This window comes from Trachinotus anak, unplaced genomic scaffold, assembly GCF_046630095.1.
Source record: "Trachinotus anak isolate AG129_WGS33_773 ecotype Australia unplaced genomic scaffold, CSIRO_AGI_Tana_v1 ptg000009l, whole genome shotgun sequence".
In the NCBI taxonomy this organism is placed as follows: domain Eukaryota; kingdom Metazoa; phylum Chordata; class Actinopteri; order Carangiformes; family Carangidae; genus Trachinotus; species Trachinotus anak.
This window is the reverse complement of record NW_027273860.1, coordinates 18,607,598-18,626,861: the sequence shown is the minus strand read 5'-3', so window position 1 is coordinate 18,626,861 and position 19,264 is coordinate 18,607,598. Positions and strand designations below refer to the sequence as shown.

The 19,264-nt window shown below is 42.2% G+C and overlaps 1 protein-coding gene across 5 annotated transcripts in view; it reads right to left on the bottom strand.

The window, feature by feature from the left end:
* The window catches only part of znf438 (zinc finger protein 438), a 50,456-nt gene that overhangs the window by 28,783 nt on the left and 2,409 nt on the right, over positions 1 to 19,264 (bottom strand). Inside the window, exon 2 of one of the 5 annotated variants that reach the window (XM_071485660.1) lies at positions 6,422 to 6,451. The exons of the other annotated variants lie outside the window; for them this stretch is intronic. The gene's annotated coding sequence lies outside the window, so the exon portion shown is untranslated. The remainder of the gene's footprint in view (positions 1 to 6,421; positions 6,452 to 19,264) is intronic. 5 annotated transcript variants of the gene reach the window in all.

Genomic DNA, 19,264 nt, shown 5'->3' with positions numbered 1-19,264 from the left:
ACAAACACTCTCTTTGTACCAAATGGAGCACTTGAAAGAGGAGCAGCAGGCTAATCAACAGCATTTTAAACCTGCTTCATGATCCAAATGATAGATATTAAATACTTAATGGATGAACTAAGTATTTGATTATCAGATATGGTGGTGGCAGCGCCTCTTAGCTGTGTGACTGTAGCAGGCTACAGTAAACCAGCCTGTCTGTGATGGATATTCTGTGCTGAGCATGAATAACTTACAGCCTCATAAGTAAGCAGATCTCTACTAATATCATTAAACTAGCCCCCGGGCTGATACGCCCCCTTGTCTCCGTGCACCACCTCCAGCAGCCACCCTCCACTTCCAATGACAAATACCCTGAAATCACATAACTATTCAACATCAATATTTTGACATTTCATTCAGCTGACTCTCCAGACAGAGCCATTTATTTAATTAGCTGAATAAAAATTGGCAGGAGAGGCGAATTCAAAGTTACGTGACCGGGGCTCAGTTGCCACAGGTAACCTTTTTAGAGGGACTTGGTGAGGCAAATTGATTGCTGAGAGCGCAGACTCATCATGAGTGCTAATTTTCAGAGGCAGCGCACAGCAGAGTGGGGAAATAAGAGGCTATACTTATAACAGAGGGAAACGGGAGAGGGGGATTAGCTTGTCATTAGAATAAAGAGCAAAGAAGAAGAATCAATTTCAGGGTTTAAAAAGCTGACAAGCACAGTTCACTTATTCTTTCCCTCCCTCCATCTCTGCCTCTGGCTCTGAGATCACATTCTGTCTGAACTACAAGATACGGAGGTGAGCTTTTTGAGGAGCCAAGCTCAGATTTTTAACCTTCGAGATAACTCTTCTATGTCCAATCAGGATTTATTCCACCACACAACAGCTTGAATATGATGGAGAGTTATCCTGATACCAGCGAGGGCAGCTAATAAAATATCATATTAGTCACTTCTGATTTAAGAAAAACTCCATCATCACTTTACTCCCTGCAGATTAAAGTATGTGAGTTACAGATAGTACTGATATCCAGTTATTCTTCAGAACAGACTGAACTGTCTCCATGTACATTAGTCAACACCTGATGTTGGTGTGAAGAGCCACAGCCCTCAATCTGTCAGGGAGGAGGACAGGCGATAAAGGTTTGGACAGCATCACCCCTGTGCCAAATTCTTATAAATGTGTTGGGGTAGAGCTACTATCGTTCAAAACACGTTTGATACTGATATGGTACATGAATTTTTTTCAATACAAATTTTATCAAATCCATTTTAACAAAAACAAAATTACAATACACATAATGGTGCAAATTTTAGTTGAACTTCAGGTTTATGTTTAAGCTCGGTCTCTTCACACACTCAAACGTGTTTGTGTAAATAAACAGCCAGTCACCAGCATTGTTAGATCTTGGTCCAAGCGTGCTGCATGCTTATTGGATCACTGACGCTGATGAAAATTAATTGATTATTAATAGCGAGGCATTTTTCAATCCTCAATAGTATCAAATTCAGTCGGTCGACAAAAGTATTGAGGTTAGATACCCAGCCCGAGGTTAGGGTGATATTAGTCTTGCAGTGATGCAGCAGCAGAGGCTCAGACATCCTGACTTTGAGTCTTTATTATGGGTCAACATACAATTTTGACGATGACTATATATCGCATTAGACCCTCTTGCCTCCTGAATGCCCACAGCTCTGGTGATTGTAGAGGCCATAACATGTGATCAACATCATCCTGTGCCAGCTGTGGATGGGGGAAGAGTCCACTCTGATCAGGGTTTTCCTTTCATCTGTCACCCATCTGCAAATCGATGCAGTTGCTGCAGCAACGTCTCAGATTCTGTTCAAACCTTGTCTATATTGTGTGGCTCCCAAGGGTTGTAAAATATTTATATTCAAATCCTATTCTATTATATTCATCATTTTTTTCAGTGTTCCTTGATAATCATTTATTTTTATAGTTCCAAAAATGTCTTACATACCCAATATTAACCCCCAGACTCATGCTGGGGCAATAATATCTGCACAGGTATGGTTCCTAGCCTCACTAAACTTTTTAGGATAGAAGACAAACATGTTTTCTGTATGCAAAACCATTAAAAGCCTGTACTCCATGCCACTGTATTTTCATACAGCCCTAGATTTGGAAAAAAATGTGCAAAATTCCTTAACAAGGGTGATATTGAGGGTACTACAAACCCACGTTTTTGGCCCAATGACATCAATCATTATGTTTTCTGCAAATATATTTTTTTATTAATTGTGTGCCAATATTTGAGGTCACTAACACCAATAAGCATGAAGATATCATAAATCAGACAAGGTGTGGTAACATTGATCATTTTCATTGGACCTAAATGGTACAGTATGTGGGGTAGCTGGTAGGACCATGAAAATGTGGAAATTGCTTGATGTGTGGGTATTAAGGGTACGAAGTGCAAATGTCTTTCTGTTTTTCCTTCACTCCTCACAGATTTGAGAGATATTTTACCTTTGTCATCTATTTGCAGATTATATTTTTTTCTCCGTGATTATTGAATTCTTGTGGCTCAGAAATTGTAAGGAATACAGGATAAACATGTTTTCAGCGTGTTCATTGGAAGAGAGGGGATTTAAGAGGGGAACTGCGTCAGTGTTCCCTGAATAAGATGATGTGAAGATATTGCAGTGGCCTTTGAGCTCTTCTTAGCCACCAGTCACTGAATAATGGAAAATACAGACTATGGTTATATGGTTAAAGGATAATTGTCTTCATCACATGTTCATCATTTTCTATGCTGCACGTCATTTTCAATAATGTGATTTGATTTGAGTATCTTATTCTTTTTTAAAATATGGAATATAAATTTCAACCACTCGACTGAATATATCCATTGAATATATCCTATCATCTATCAGAGTTAATGGTTTTTTCTATCATGAGGACCTGGTAGTAAAGAATATAGCTTGCATTAATGACCAATAGTAAAAAGGGGGCTGGCAGAAAACATGTATTTCTTTATTCCAATCAATACTTCAGAGGAACGCAAGTAGAGATAATTAGGGAAGACCCTACTTCTTCAATATGGATGTGGTTTTTTTTTGCTAGTGGTAAAACATAAAATGTCTTTACCAGTGTGTCTATAAAGGGAACACGGAAGAACATTGGCTCCTTGTATAGTGAAAAAACATAAATTAAGCTATTTCCACATACATTTTCGTGTTTTTCTAGCTCCCCCACATGCCTTTGTGGTACAATGACAATTACAGAAAATTGCTACTACACCTTGTTTTATTATTAATAACTTCATATCCATTAGTGGCAGAGACCTCCAATATTGGCACAAAATTAATAACAGATTGTATTTGGAGAGAAACAATGATTGAGATCACTGTGCAAAACAATACAGAAGATATCATTCTCATATTGCACTTTTTTCCAGAACTGGAGCCCAATAGAAAATCAGTAGGCATGTAGTACAAACTTTTAATGGTTCAGTCAAAGGGAACATGTTGGTCTCCAACCCATTAGGTATGAGGCTACGAATATAAACATTGCTTCCAGATAAGGTGTTTTACAGAATTAAAAAAATTAAGAACATTGAAACTAAACAAAAATATTCTACAGGCCTTAGTTTCGGGACAAACTTTGACCCATTCAAGTGTTTCATATTATCATTTTCATTATTGGCGGCCCACCTGATCCCTCTCCAGGTGTGCATAATGGAAAAAGGCCTTGGGAAAAACAGATATCCCAGCATGCCTTTGGGAGCTGGTCCAGGAAGGAAGCTTGGAGCTGATTACCAAGCAGAGAGGTGACCCAACCTGTTCATCCCACCATCCCCTCACCCCCTGACCCGGACCATCGTGTGCCCGCTGTTTAACCGGGGCAAGTCTCCGGGACAGGAACCACACAGGAAATGGCGTAACTCAACACGAACAGGAAGTCACGCAGGGGGGAGTGGTGAAAACAAAGTACCACAAACTAAACTTCTACCAATGCCACATTACAGCCGAGGCGAGTCTAGCACGGCGGAGGCAGTGGTGTTGCTTTCTGGGCCAGATTGGGCCCACATAGAGGAGCTAAGCCGACTGTAGGAGGCAGCAGCGGAGGGATTTACCATTCACTGGGGATTGCTGGAGCAAGCCTCAGTTCTGTGGCAGGAATGAACTGAAGACAACCTCGCGATGCCGCCTGCAGAGGAAGCTGCCAAGACTCCTTACATTACTGATATAGCAGCAAGAAAATATATTCAATTAATACACTAAAGCAGACGGCAATACTGGACTCTCCAATCCAATCCGCTTATAGAACACCTAATAGCATATGAGGAGGAAGCACATTGTGCTAATTTGTCTTGTCTGTGGAGCACTCTGACAGCCCCATTGATGCCGACATCTCTTTAACATGAGGTTAGTGGGTGTTTGGCCTCCCCTCTAGTCGTTTGTGAGCTGCAGAGCCTGGAAATGATTAGGCCTGGGAGGGCAATTAGCCTGAGCATCGCTGGGCTAAATATAGTCCGGCTTGGCCCAGCTCTGCTCCTGGGTCATATCCACACCGCAGCCTCCACGCAGGCATGTTAGCTCAATCTGGATCCCGTTTGTTTTATGACTGATGCGAAGGCCGTGCTGACTCAGACGAGATAACATAACTCAGGCGTCGATCAGGTGTCTCGGGAGGGCAGGAAGTGAGTGGGAAGGAGTTGTGGAAGGAAAAATGAAGGGATGACGTTTGACAGGGAGGCACACGTTAACCTCGATAACCAGAAAACATGAGTGTGAGAAGCATCTTGCTGAAGTCGACTGACTCATATTTATTCATCCCATCACACTTTAAATGTGTCTACACCCTGTGCCCTGCTTTTTCACAATCAAACCTCCAGCTTGAATTCAGCTGTATTTCACAAAAAACAGCGTTTCAAACGAAACATGGTTGGGAAAACACACTTTCCCACAGCCTTACACCAACTAAACGGAATGCAAAGGAAGAATGCTTTCCCATCGCACGGCCGCCCGCCCCTCCAGTCCCCATATCTCCCACCCCCTGTGAGAAAAAAAAAAATTGCAGAGATTTTATCCTTAAAAACAGGAGGTTCGCCCACTCGTTCACCTGGGACGGCTCTTGGACGGCAGAGGCAAGCTAGAAGGTTATAGGAGCCTGGGAATGTTTAACATCAAGAAAGCAATCAGAACATAGCCGGAGCTCTGGGAATTGGACAGGAAACATGGAGAGTAACCCCTTCCTGCCTGAGAGGAAAGAGAGGAGGAAGTGATTTGGGTTATGTGATGAATTTCTACTTTAACCTAAAGGGGAGCCTGTGGGGTTTTATAGGTAAACTAGATTTTTCACAAATGCTAAATTTAGCCGATTCACACTATGAGTTTTTAAGAAACTGAAAAGAACCGGTTTCACTTCCCCTCCAAGTAAAACCTTTTTGGCTCTCTGAACCTGATCTCTGCCAACAGCAGCGTTCAGCAGGGTGATGTGTGAAGACCCAGGGCTCAAATGGATACAAGAAAAGCACTGAAAAAAAAAGGTAGCAGCCTCTAACTCAACATAGACTCTGCCTCAGTTTCCCCATCACTGACTTGACCCTATATGTCTTTCGCCACACTATGTAGACTGAGGTGAAACTTAAGTGGAAATGTTCTGCCACTACACTGAGTTTAGCACAAATTGCACAAGACAGCTCAGGAAACAGGGGTTTGCTTTGTACCCTGAGAGAGAGAGAGAGAGAGAGAGAGAGAGAGAGAGAGAGAGAGAGAGAGAGAGAGATCACTTATCAGCTGGTAAAACCTCTGTAAGAGGCCTGGTCCTGCACTGTCCTGTGACTGAGCTCCGCGTAAAAACAGTTATACACAAACACATAAACAGGAGCTGCAACACACAAGACTAAGAGTCTACAGCCACACTAATGGCCCAGTAACAATACGCTCATTGTACTTTACGGCAGTTGTCAAAAGGTAAATGTATATCAGAGGGTTTGTGCATGTTGTGAGAGGATCATGTGAGCACAAAGGTCAATACCAGCGAGTTTACAGACAGTAACCAGGGTGCAGTTGGCTTCCTCCAGAAGCTAATTTCTTAAAATGCCATTTAAAGGAGAAAGCTGATTTCTGTAATGGGTGTGGGCATCAGAGTAACCTGAGTTCTCCTGGAAAGCAAAGATATCTCTGCCATATACAAGAGTAACCAACTTCCTAAATGGCTTCTTACATGACAGAAAACTGCAGACAGGCGACGTAACAGTGTGTCAGTAGAGTGGCTGGATGACAGGAGAGATCTTTACAAGTAAGGATGCATTACTAATTTAAAATAATTCCACACAAAGTCTGACTAAAGCTGAGACTCACAGAGCTGCAACAATTAGTTGATCAACATAAAAATTTTGGTGGACGATTTAACTAAAGACTAATAATGGATTAATGGAAAATGAAAAAATCCCTTACCTGCAGCCCTGAACTCATACAAAGGAACTTCTATAAAGGGTAGAACAGAGATCTGATTACTGACTTGGTGCACACATTTTCACATATGTATACCACCCAGATTACTACAGAATAAACAGTCCAATTTCCTGTCTGAAGTTAAGGTGTCTTTTAAATATTGTACATCATCTTGCCTGTGAAAATTCTCATTTGTCCAGGTCATAGTATCTCAAAGTGTACATCATCTTCACAGTCATTAATCAGAGCAGCATGTCAGAACATAAACCTTATCATTTATTACAAGTTGTAAAAAAGGAGCTCAATCAGTCAGAATCATGTGATGCACGTTAGGCCATGTAAGTGATATCACCAAAGTTAGAATTTATCCTGCAGGGACCGTGAATATTTGTACCAAATATTATGGCAACCCATTCAATAGCTCATTGAGATATTTCACAAAACTGCTGCTCATTCCCAAAAGCAAATGCCAAAATCAAAATCATAAGGATTCATCCTGCAGAACTATAAATGTACAAAACTCTGTACCAGTCCATTTTGCAGATGTTGAACATGGTGTAATAAATAAGTGAAACCTTTGACCTGTTGGTGTCATGAGAGGAAAGGTCGGGGCATCATTAGGATTCGTTCTCTGGGGACCATGAATGTCTGAAAAATTTCACAGAGATGCATCCAGTGATGGTCAACCACTCGCTAAAAAGACTGAAAAAAGTGACTGAGGACAAACTGTGGTGTCTTCTCTGTGTAAATCAACCACTGTTTGACACAGTCACTGTTTATGACAAGAGAGAGAGCGCTGCAGTACCTCCCATGTCCCATGGAGCATTGCTCTTCATGCAGTTTTGGAAAAAGATGGAGCATTTAAAGAGTCAACACAGCGGCTGACAGCACCACCTAAATAGCGCCTACCAGAAAAAGCCAACTGGACTTCATCCCAGCCATAAATCCCATCCAGTGCGTGCCCACTGTATGAAATTCCCTGTAAGACCTAACATTATGGCCATACCCACAGATATCCCTGCAGCTCATAGCAGCAGAATAAAAGTGGAAAATACATCCATCATGCAGGGAGGTTATTTTGGCAGTGTGCAGTGATGATAAAAGTGCGGACATGCTCGGTGCCCTGTTTATAAACTGTTTGTTAATCTATCATTTGCCACAAGAGGGATGCGATAACAATATGGTGTGGCTTACAGCCAGCGTGGCTGTTGTGGAAAGATCGAAGCGTGTCCTTGGAGTGACATTATTTATTGAAATAAATTCACTCAAGCTGAAATATGTATAGCGAATGCATTATGAACAGTGCTTCTGATGGAGCAGAGAGGGCTTTAACTCAGCGTAACATTGGCTTGCTCTTTTCAACAGATGTCCCTTGTGTGACACACGGCGGGGATAATAGAGAGGAAAGGGTCTGAACGCTTTAATTTACCCCTTTCATGAATGCAGGGGATTTCCTTTTATGGCCTATTTGAATGTATAGACAATTTAGAGTCCTTCTCTGAGCAGAGATTCTGATCTTAATTACTTCGTTAATTAGCTGTGATTCACAGGGAGAAGCCTTGCCCCATCCAAAGTCCCCTTGCATTGCTGAGGGGGCTCCTCTCACATCCTCGCTCTCATTTTAAAGCACCAATTCTGCACTCGTGACACTGATTTGCAAGTCCGCCTTTGCTGAAGGTGGGCTTTTTTCCTCAAATGTCAGCAAACCCCACAGAGCTCCGGCTCTCCGCCTCGACTGCCTGAAGAAAGCAGAGCAGATCAGACCCCCCCCCCCCTTCTCCCCCCGGTCCGCTGTAGACTTATATCACATGGATGCATTCCACAGATTTATGTTTATTGTTTTCCAATGAAAGACGGACGGCCGGTGCAACATCCTGCATGCTCCTCTCACTGCGTGATAAATATGGCTCCCTCGCTCCGGAGCGCCTCAACTTTGCCAATCGATGGAGCATTTAGCTAATCACAGGAGGAAGTAGAGGGTAGGAAGAGTAAAAAAGGTTTGTCATAAGCAGAATTCGCTGGACAAACAATTACGCTTTTCATTTGCTTGTAATGCTGCCTCACAGGTATCGCTCATCCGGGTGGATCAAACTTGCACTTCCTCCTGATTTCCCACCACCCACAGCAGTCAGTATCTTGAAACAGGCAGCGCAGAAGTTGGGCAGAAGTGGGCGTTTTGGCAGGCAGGCAAGCTCGAGAGAGCAGCGGGATGACAGACAGAAGAGAAAGGTGAGGTCCAGCTGAGGCAGCTGCTTGCTATTACTCCACCTCACCCCCTCCCTCACCCCCCAGGCAGGAAATAAGCATCATTTAGTACTGACAGGTACATGCTGAACCTTTGCTATCTCTGCTCTCAAACCAACCAAATAATGGATTACAGCAGTTTAGTATTAACCTTAAGCCTCTCAAGTGTCTTTGCCAAGGTTAGTCAGTTTCATACCTTTCAGAGTGGGAGCGTATACTTTCCTGTGCAGGGTAAAAACATGAAGTAATACTAATGTGCCGTGTCCACGTGAGTGTATGTGTGAGAGATTTTACTTCTACTTTTAAGAGCAAACAGAGTATCAGCTTGCACAAGCACAAGCAAAGATATCTGACGTGCAAATGATTTCTATCTGTGTGCAGTTACTGCTGAGACAGAAAAAAAAAAAAAAACTGAAGCAAACAAAGAAAGAATCTCTCCTCAAACATGCGAGGTGCTTTTCTGGTTGTGAAAAGCAGTAATTTAGAGGTCTCTGGTGAGCTGTAGAGGGCTTAGCGTGTCCAATTGGATCTAGAGTGTAGCTGCAGACCTGCCTTAATGCACTGCCAGGTCACCATTACTGTGTGAAAATGGCAATACAAGGCCGGTGTGGCTGCTTGTAGCTCGGGGCACATAAACAAAGAGGCAGTACGAGCAAAAAGCTAAGAAAATCCACTGTGTACTTAGAGCCACTGCCCTCACTGTGTCCACCACTCCAGCACTGAGTTCAAGACGGCCAGAGGTGAGACATCCACACCTGAGCACTCTGAAACTATGTCAGGCCTCAAATGATACTAATATTAATTAACTAATGTTAATCATCAGGCGACATAGCCTAACTTCACTGCATTGTCACCTTTGAATATAATTCAGCCTGTCTGCCATTAAAACAAATGTTGTTGTGCTGTGAAAGAAAGAATTAGCACTGAAGACACATGGAAGGACAGGGTCTGGCACCACTGAGGGGTAATATAATGGTGTTGTGATTAGTGAGGTCATCTCACAGTCCAGACAGCCAACAGCAAGTATCACCGAGCAACATACTTTCAACGCCAGGCCAACAGGCTGAGCCGGAAAACCTTAAAGGTCCCATATTGTATAAAGGTAAATGTCCATGTGTTTGTTGATTATAAAGCAGGTCAACAACAGGTCAGTCAGCCAATCAGAAGAGAGGCTCAGAGCCTCTCTTCTGATTGGCTGTTGTTATTAGAGCTCCAGAGAGAAGCCTGAGAGAGGAGATGTAAAACTGCACTGAGATGGTTTTTGGTTCTTAAAACCACAAATACATCTTCTGATGGATATCAACACTTCAAATAAAACACAGGAAAAGTGTAAAACATGGGACCTTTAATATCACCATGAAATATAAGTTAATGAAACAATTGTTTTAGTCAGTTTTATGAGCAATAACGACAACAAATAAACAAACGGCTTATCAAATGTGAGTATTTGCTTTTCTTTGCTGTACATGATGGTGAACTGAATATGTAAGGGTTCTGGACTGTGGATCAGTCAAAACAAGACATCTGAAGACAACAGCTTGGGAAACTTTAACAAGCATTTTTCACTATTTTTTGACATTTTCTAGAAAAAATGATTAATTGAGAAAGTAACTGGCAGATTAATCCAAAATGAAAATATCCGCTGGCTGCAGCCCCAGTAGGAATTATAACCACAGCTGCATGAAACTACAGAGGAAGCACTGCATTAAGGATTGTTAGTCATTTCAAGAAAGCATTTTTCTTCAGTAATTTGGACACTGATGCTCTAAAATTGACTTAGTAAATCTAATATATCAGGGGGACCAAGAATACATTGAACTGTGTTTTTCCTCTCACCAACTTCTAACACATCTATTCAAATACAGCACTTTGATGTGACATGCTGAGGTTTTAAGGTATCAGTTTTAGTTCATCTCGGTACAATGGAGATCATGTGCAAATCTGAGGAGTAATCAGAGGCACCATGTCTTCAGCCGACATGGAGCCGGTCAGCTGACGGCCAGGTGCACCGTGGTAGAAATAGTTCCCAATAAAAACGTTCACAACAAAAAGTCTGTGGATTACCACTGCTGTTTTGAGCACCATTAACCACGTACCTCTGAGAGGAGTTTATACATCCAAACCTCAACCAAATCACATCCAAACCGCGGGCAGAGATGGAGAATATGGGCTGGGTGATCTCCACTACCCTGATACAGTAAGTGAGAGCTCACTGTGTTTGCAGGATATTCATTTTGCAGCTCAGTGTGCTCAGGTGCTCCTGACACGTGTGCTAAAATAAACTATAAATACATTAGTTCAAACCACAACCAGCAGCCGCCACACAGACACACCAGTTAAGACTGAATAGAAATTAAATCACTCCTTGTAATAATGGAAACTGAAACACAGCAGCAGTCTGTAGTGATAATAATACAGATCTCCTACAGTCTCACGATAATTTCAGCGTAACAATTTTATATCCAGAGAAAAACACCACAGGCAAATGTGGGCCTAATATTAGCAGAGAAATACGTCCTGTTTTACCCTTTGATAACCCCACCCTTGTCCAAAAAATCCCACAGTTATTATTCTTCCCAATGATATAAATCTAATGTAACACTATATAGCAAATGAGACTGTGCCAAGACAGAGTTGGGGCAAGATAAGATGCCCACAAACAGACAGACAGGAGAAAACAAGCAGTCAGCTCCGTTGTGTTGTCTGTGACAGCCCTACAGGCCCCCGGGCTCAGGAGCCGTTTCTCCTCTACAAACAGCTCCGTTCTCAGGCCCCAGATGTCTCATTACTGTAAAACAAGCAGCGAGATGAGCGACTTACAAGCCACTGGCCCACAACGCTGCCTCCCTTTCAATTAGAAAGGATTAGCCTAGCCTGAGCGGGCCTTCCTGTGCTGCGATACGCTACCTTGCATCACACAGGACAGCCATATGTCAGACCTAAATAAATTAAAGAGGAACTGAAAGCCTGGTGATAGCAGAAAGGGAGTTATGGCTCCACTATGAGTGCACAACAGGCTTAATAGGAGGAGGATGCTGTAGCTTCTATAAAACTTTACACCCTATGAAAGGGCATGGGCAAAGACACAGGTATACACCTTCCCTCACTGACTCTCATAAATTAGACCTACAGCAGCCCACAACCCCACAGTGGGTTTAGAAGTTTTACTCAGTGTGCATTCATCAAGCGATAAAGCCAAGGCAGCGAGAGGAATTTCTGCAGTGTCATTCTTTGGCTACGCCAGCAGGACAGATCCCATCCCGCCCCACGGCATGTACTGTAGGAAGGATAGCAAGGCCCTCGTAGCGCCGCCTGCATCACTCACTTTTATGGGAGTGGGGCGGTGTGTGGTTTAACAAGACGTTTTACTCGTCAAGCGAATCGACATTACATAACCATAAAACGATGAGGTCCACAAATCACCGGTCGACTTGTGACGCAGGGGGGCGGGCTGGGCTTGTTGTGTGGCTCGCAACCCCGCTGGCAATCAGTCTCGTGTTTGTGAATGTGGGGATACAAACAATAGCGAATAACACTTCTAATTTAACCTGCTGGAGTTTCCTTCACCCCACGTGAAATTGAAGATGCAGCTCTAAAACTGCAGCTACGCCTGCTGCCCGCCGCTCGCATAATTTTCCAGGGAGTCTGTGCCATAGCTGGAGCGACTCCACTGACCAGGGGCGTCTGTGGTTGAACTGCACTAGTCCGCAGGTCCGGAGAGGCAGGCAGCGAGCAGGCAGGCAGGCTCCGCTAAGCCTGACACGGAGCACCCTCACAGGGGGAACGACTGAGTAATGGCAGGGTAACTTGATCCAGGGCTGGGAGGGAATGGGAGCAACCCTGACGCCTAAATCATAGCTGTGGGATGGAGAGAGGGAGACGCACAAATGTGTTTGGAGGAAAGAAAGGCAGGGAGATGAGAGGCTGAGGAGACAGTGGGTGGGAAAAGCAGAGAAATGAGCAGTGGGGGGGGTGAGACAGTATATTTGAGAAACAGCCAAATGACAGGGGATGAAAGTGAACGCCTCTCTGCTGCCTTTCATGCGCGTGCCGCACCCTCCGCTGGGGTGGGAGGGACCGCAGAGGAATGACAAGGCGTGGGTTTGGGTTTCAAATTCACGAGCCACTCAGACAGAATAAACTCGTGTAGGCCCAAAATGACTTACATTTTCCCCACTGTCTGGAGCTAATTGACAAATTTCGGCTGGTAGACATAAATAAATGTATCCCTCTTCACATCGGCCAAATCATTTAACCAGGAATTAACCTGTCCTGCAGCTCCACAGGCTAACACAGCATCACCACATTTTATTAATATTCATATTGTTTCCACTCTCCCTTTAGTGCTGGAGCAAAGCTTCGTATTGTGGACTGAACCTAAATCAGCTGAATTAAATTCATCATAAACTTAAATAAAACCAAGTCTGCAAAACTAAATCCACCTTCAGTGTATGGAGTCCAGTAAGTCCATCCACATTTGAGTTTTGATACTGATATGATTTCAATACATGTAACACATTGAGGGCTTTAAACTGCATGGCTGAAATAAAGCAGGCAACTGCACCAGGGCCACAGACCTGCAGGGGCCCGGAGCAGTGCATCACTAAGGTCCAATATTACTGAGATGATAAGGATCCAAAGTTGTTTCCAGCTTTGCCACGTGATCTTACTAAAATCTGGTTTTAACACCTTCATTGTTTCAGCGGTGTGCTTTTAGGTTTGCAGAGTCCTGTATTACTTCATAAGGGTTACAAGGGGCCTTTTTGCCCTGAGCCTCCATGCAGGTTAATCTGTATATGTTAAAGTGGTCAGTCTACAATAACTAATTAAAATCAGTTAATGTTCAGATTATTACACTTTAAGTCAAAGAAAAGCAGCAATTCTTCACATTTAACTCATTGAAAATTTAATGAAATGATTAATCAACTGCTACAGATTAATTTCCTATTGATTGACTAATCAATTAATCGACTAAAAGAAAAGAAAAGAATAAATTAGGGGCAGAGGTTTTATCTTTTTTTTCTCTGCAACACAAATCACACTCAGTAAATCACACTGTAGAGAAAACTAGAGATTTATAGAAATGCCCTACCAAAAAACACCAAAACCACCATTACTGCTACATATCAATTTTAACTTTTGCAATGACCTGTTGGTTTGGGAACCTCAACGCGGTTTACAAAAATAGGCTGGAAAACATTGTTAAACTCCAAAAGATCACTGGAACTACCCTGAATGATCTCTGCCATGTTTATCAAGTCAGAGCCACTCAGAGGGCAAAGGTCAGTTTGGCAGACCCCCACCACCTCTCCATGCAGGGTTTGGAGGTCATTTATTCCGTCAGCTGTTGGGATTTTAAACAAGTTATTTGTCTTCTTGTCACTGCAATTAACAAACTGACGGACTCAGTACTTCACATCTTACTGTAACTTATTATGATAACATCTACTGTATATTTAAATGTCTCTATTTATTGTATTAATTTATGTATGATGTGTACTGGTTGTGTTGCCTACTGTTGCAAACCAAATTGCCCATCGGGGACAGCAAAGACTTTATAATCTAATCTAATCTAAACATGTGAATTTAAAAGTACCAGCACAAATATAGGAAATAATAAGAAACACCCAGTTGTGATAAGCGTCATCGCAGGGCGAAGGCCTCTTTTTCATGACAGTGGTTAAACACAACTTCTGGGGTTTTTGGTTTTTTTTTTTTTAGCATTTATTCACAGAGAATAAATCATGTTTTACAGGAAGAGCCTGTTCCACTTCCCTCAAACTGGCCTGGGTCTTTTATTGGCCACTGGAGCAGTTTGGGGGTCAGGGCCTTGCTCCAGGGCAGCTTCAGGGGTAATAAAGGAGGAGCAAATGCTGCTCCCTCCCTTCCCACACCCTCATTTATAAAAGCTGAGTTCCATCTAAAAAAACAAAACCTTCTGATGAAACTTTTTTTTTAGAAGAGACTTATGATGTCTGATAAATGCATCAGGACAGTGAGCCAAACGACAGCTCTACAACCAGCAGCCAGTAACGGTGACCACACAGGTTCGACGCCGTGGTCCACGCTCATGATGTTACCACACCACGCCAATTTTTTTTTTTTTTTTTTTTTTAAACCAAGTGCACAACGAACAAAATGGTTTCGGTAGAAGTGGAGCACAGCCAGGAACTATGCTAATGCTCCAAGGAGCAGCCTAATATAATAATATGCCTTCGCTGCCTGCAGCCTACAAATCCTGTAAAAGTCAGTCATTAGGCTTCACATGTAATTTTCATTAACTTTTCTTGGAAACAAGAGTCAAGCAAGACCAACAATTTAGCAGAGAAAGAAATATTCACCAGACTATTACTGAACCACATCCTCCCTTTTTCCATCCACAATATGGTCCCCATTCATTATTCAGACTAGAGATGCACTTTCCTTGTTCTTCAACTCTCCACTCTTGACATCTTTGGGCAGCACTTAACAGACGGGATATGTATCAGCCGCTCATAATTCAGGTATAACTGTAAAAAATAAAATAAAATCTTTTCATGAGGAAAGACGATTTCAATGGTTTTAATCAATTAGGCTAAATAGGTTGATCGAGCAGAAGCACGTGTTTTGAACTTACACAGGAGGATTCTCTCCACTGAATTAACCAGCATATTAATGTGTTTTTTAGGAGAGAGCTGTGTTTTAATTCAGTTTTGCGGTGCCTATATTGCGCCCGTAATGTAGTGAAGCCATAATTTTAAAAAGTAGGCCAAGCCTTAAAGCAAGATTTAACTCGGAAAAACAGAATCAGAGGCAGCGACGCGGCGTCCGATCTGCAGAGCAGCTCATACAGGATGACTGGCTGAGCGTTCGGCTGTATTATCAAACCCCTCGTGTAAAATGTCAACAAGATTTGGGAACGCTTTCAGCTTCCTTTAGACTTTAGACTGGTACTTCAAAGCCTGGCAATGAGTGTCGCCTGAGTGCAAAAAATCTTGTGTGTGTGTGTGTCTGTGAGACAGAGAGAGAGTGTGTGTGTGTGTGTGTGTGTGTGTGTGTGTGTGTGTGTGTGTGTGTGTGTGTGTGTGTGTGTGTGTGTGTCTGTGCGTTATGGTAACATGATATTGGTTACGATTGAGCGGAAATGTTAGACAAGCATCTAAGTTTCCTCTGCCTGCTTCCACGCTCCTCATCTCGCCACACATGAAACCACACTGGAGCAGCTCGCCAGCCAAAGTCAACGCTCCGGTCGCTCGCATGGCGTGTGTTTACGCTGGATGCCAGGTTTACGTGCCGGCCCCTCACTCATATTCTGGTGATGAATGATATCACGCAGTGTAATTCCTCATTCATAATCACTGTACGCGATGAACCTTAAAGTGTGAGGCATTTCCCACAGTGAGCAGTGAGATAACGGAGGCCTTCACAGTGAAACTCTGCTGTGTGTGTGTCTGTATGTGTGTGTGTGTAGGAGGAGAGGGTGTTCCTCGCACTGACTCATCTATAGGCCACGGAGCTGTTCTGACTCTGCAGAAAGTCTTGAGAAAATGTGTAGGTTTACCAAGTTTCCAAGTGAGTAGCATGCTGCTCTGAAAGGAAGAATAAAGGAAGAAGAAGCAGAGTCAGAGCCAGAGCTGAGTTATGCAAGATCAGCTTTAGAACTGACTGTCACATGTGCAAACGCCTCTGAATGGGGCCTGTTCTTCTACACTGAAATTATAAGAAGGCAAACAGAAAGCAGCCACTTAAGGTAGGATGAGGCATTTAAGGGTCAGATCAACCAAATAAAAAATAAAGGTGGTGTTAGCCATGCAGAGGTTTCTGGGTTTATTTGCCCAGATCACAAAATGCACACTTTACTTCTTTTCATATTCCACAGAATACACTGTTATTTTCATTCTCGGTTTAAGCTGGTGGGTATATTCTAAATGAATCACTTGGTCTTTAACACAACAGAAAACAGAGAAAAAGTGAAATCTTCAGACCTCAACTTTAACCTCCACTCTTTCAGTGTGGAGTTTACATGTTCTGCTCGTGCCTCCCACAGTGCATAGACAGGCTACTTTAAATGGCCTGTAAGTGTGAATGTGAGCATCTCTATATGTCTCTCTATATGACAGCCTGGCGACATGTCCAGGGGGGTGTGCCACACCGTTGCCCAGTGTCAGCTGGGATTGGCTCCAGCCCCGCAACACTAAAACTGGATAAGCAGTATGTCAAATGAATTAATATGTAAGCAGCAAGTTCTCACATTTAAAAGCCTGGAAGTCCAATGTTTACTTATAGCAATTAATCACTTATTCAATTATTTGCTGGTTAATTTTCCTTCAGCTGTATGAACTAGGGCTGCACAATATGCAAAAAAAGTCATACTGTGATTATTTTGGCAGATATTGTGATTGCGATATGAGTCACGATTTCAGTTGGAATGACGTTTTTTTGATTTCATTTTCACTGAAAAACACTGAAATGATGATGATGTGATTTTTGTTGGGTCTGGTACCAAACAAACATGTTCTCTTATGTCTGGAGAACATGATTTGTAGGCTGGGGCGTCTCCTTAGCACCACAGCACTTATGATGCCAACAACGCACAACAATGTCAACAATAATCGCTCCTGCAATTTAGATATTGCACTTGGCCATATTGTGATTTCAATTTATATTTAAATTAATTGTGCAGCCCGAATATGAATTATTTCTGCTGTAATAAGTTCTGCCAGTGAAACCTGTTGACTGTGTAGTGACCAAGCAACAAAAGACCTGCTGAACTCAAACATCCAGAAGTACAACTGGTGCTGACCCAAAAGCTACAAAAGTCACCAAACCCAGATCTGTAGCCAGGGTGTTAGAGCAACTGAGGTAATAAGATCCCCCAATTAATCCCTTCAGAAAACTTTGACCACAATCTTTATCAATTGTATAAAACATGTTTAAATAGCTGTAACCAAGATACATACAAAGCTGGACATTGTACAACACAAAACTGTTTTTAAATGACCTCTGACCTAGTTCAGAATTTCTGTGCTGCAATTATATACAATACTTATCATTCAATATAAAGGCAACAGGTATATATGTATGTACATATGCAGTAAGCTAATATCAACCTGGCTGATTTATTTGTCTTCATCAGAATCAGAATCAGAATCAGAATCAGGTTTATTGCCAAGTATGTTTTCACGTACAAGGAATTTGTTCTAGTGAATGGTGCAGAGCGCACCAAAACACATTTGGTTGAAAACAAAGTTTAGTAATGTGTAAAAACGGTTTGGGCTGTGTAATCTGGATATTTTAATTCCCACATTTGAAGACGTAAATGCTGTTTTAAAGCCTTCTTCAAAAGCCTTCTTCACACTGTCAGGAATAAAACAGGAGTCGAAATGATAAAAGCACCTATTGTAGGAAAACCAAAATTACACACCCGCTTTTTCTAACTTCAGGGCTAACAACACCAGAATCCCAGAGGCTAGTGAAATACATAAAGGCTTAAATAGGAATCAAGGTGTCTGCACTTCCTGGAAGACAAGTATCACACGATGTGTGAATGGAAGAATGGAAAACACAATGAGTAACAAGTAAAAGTAACTGGTAAAACATTCAGGTTTAAATTCAGTTAGTCTTTACAGTAGCTGAAGTTATCTGTAAATTAATCAGGAAATATTTAATTATTTTGTGTGAACATGGTCTAAATACATGAGTCTGTTGGAGGATAAATGATTATTATCTAGTCGGCCTAAAAGCTGTCAACTTTTCTTTAAATACTGGAATTAGCTTATGAAATATCTCTGATGTGTCAGTTTTAATAGGAGAATGTAAACCCAAGCAGCTAAATTCACAAGAAAAATATTCCGAACATGACCTTACAGTCTTAGTCTCAGTTAGTATCTATGGCCCCGGCCAGGACTTAATAATCGGGTTTATTCAGATTCAGTATAAATGGAAAATAATTGGTAGTTGCAGGTTGCAGCCCTGATGCTGAGAGCACCGCAAACAAAACCGAGCCAGAACATCTCAATCTCTCTGAAGAGTGATGACAACAGTTTGTCATTCTGTTAATCCAGATTTAGTGGCAGTGGTTCCTGTGACCATCGAGAGGTACTGGCTGTGTCGTAGGAGTTTCTGCTGTGAGTGTGAAAGCTGTACCACATGCTGAAAAGTGTTTGCTGATTTGTGTGGTGTGACCCACTTTACATCATCAGCACAAAAAAAATGTCAAAGTCAGCACTTTATCTGCAGGAAAAAAACAGGATTTACAGTAAGAGCAACAGGTCCTAATAATGTTGCTTTAACATGAGTCAGAGCTTGGTTTGACTGATCTGACGCAATCAAGATCCGACACCCACCAAACACAATTACACCTCACTGTGATCGGAACTCTTGAGCAAGGCACTGAAGCCTAAATAGCTCAAAAAAACAACAGAAAATTGTGTTTGTACAGGGAACCCCCCACTTCTGAATTAGCCTTAACTGGAAAAGTGAAACCGTTAATGAAATGAAAATACTGTTTTCAGTCAACTTTCCCCACATAAAGACCTAAGGCGCGTGGGGCTTGCTGACCTTTACAGCTTCTTTTATGTGACAAAAACTGGGCTGCTGCAGATAGTGAAAATAATAAACTGT